Source organism: Mandrillus leucophaeus, unplaced genomic scaffold (assembly GCF_000951045.1).
Source record: "Mandrillus leucophaeus isolate KB7577 unplaced genomic scaffold, Mleu.le_1.0 Scaffold1434, whole genome shotgun sequence".
Lineage (NCBI taxonomy): Eukaryota > Metazoa > Chordata > Mammalia > Primates > Cercopithecidae > Mandrillus > Mandrillus leucophaeus.
Genome location: NW_012101404.1, coordinates 64,022 through 64,593, shown reverse-complemented (window position 1 = coordinate 64,593; position 572 = coordinate 64,022). Strand labels below are relative to the sequence as shown.

Here is a 572-nt window from a genome sequence, read left to right as displayed (position 1 = left end):
TGTAGGGTTTTTGCCCAGAATGAATTCTCTTACGTTTAGTAAGGTGTGAATATCTATAAAAGGCCTTGCCACATTCTTCACATTTGTAGGATTTCTCTCCAGTATGAATTTTCTTATGTTCAGTGTTGCAGACCGTCTAAAGGCTTTGCCAGATTGTTCACATGTGTAGAGTTTCTCTCCAGTATGATTTCTCTTATGTTTAGTAAGGGTTGTGGACCTATTAAAGGCTTTGCCACATTCTTCACATGTGTAGGGTTTCTCTCTGGTATGAATCGTTATGTTTGTCAAAGTTTGAGGATGAGGTAAAGATTTTGCCACATTCTTCACATTTGTATCCCTCCAGCATGTATTTTCCGTTATGTTAATTTAGTTGGAGGAACTTGGGAAATTATCTGCCACATTTTTTACATTTAAATGATTTCTTATGTTTATGTCTTACGTTTGTTTGAATTTGAAAATTTATGAAAAACTTTGACACATGTATTACATTGAATTATTTTGCTTTGGGTAGTTGACAAGCATTGGTAAAGTCCATTATAACCTCCTTTCTGCACCTTACCCTTATTCACACT

At 35.1% G+C, this 572-nt stretch overlaps 1 pseudogene; it reads right to left on the bottom strand.

The window, feature by feature from the left end:
• LOC105535253 overlaps positions 1-346 on the bottom strand; it is a 7,309-nt pseudogene extending 6,963 nt beyond the window's left edge.
• Positions 347-572: the final 226 nt, after the last annotated feature.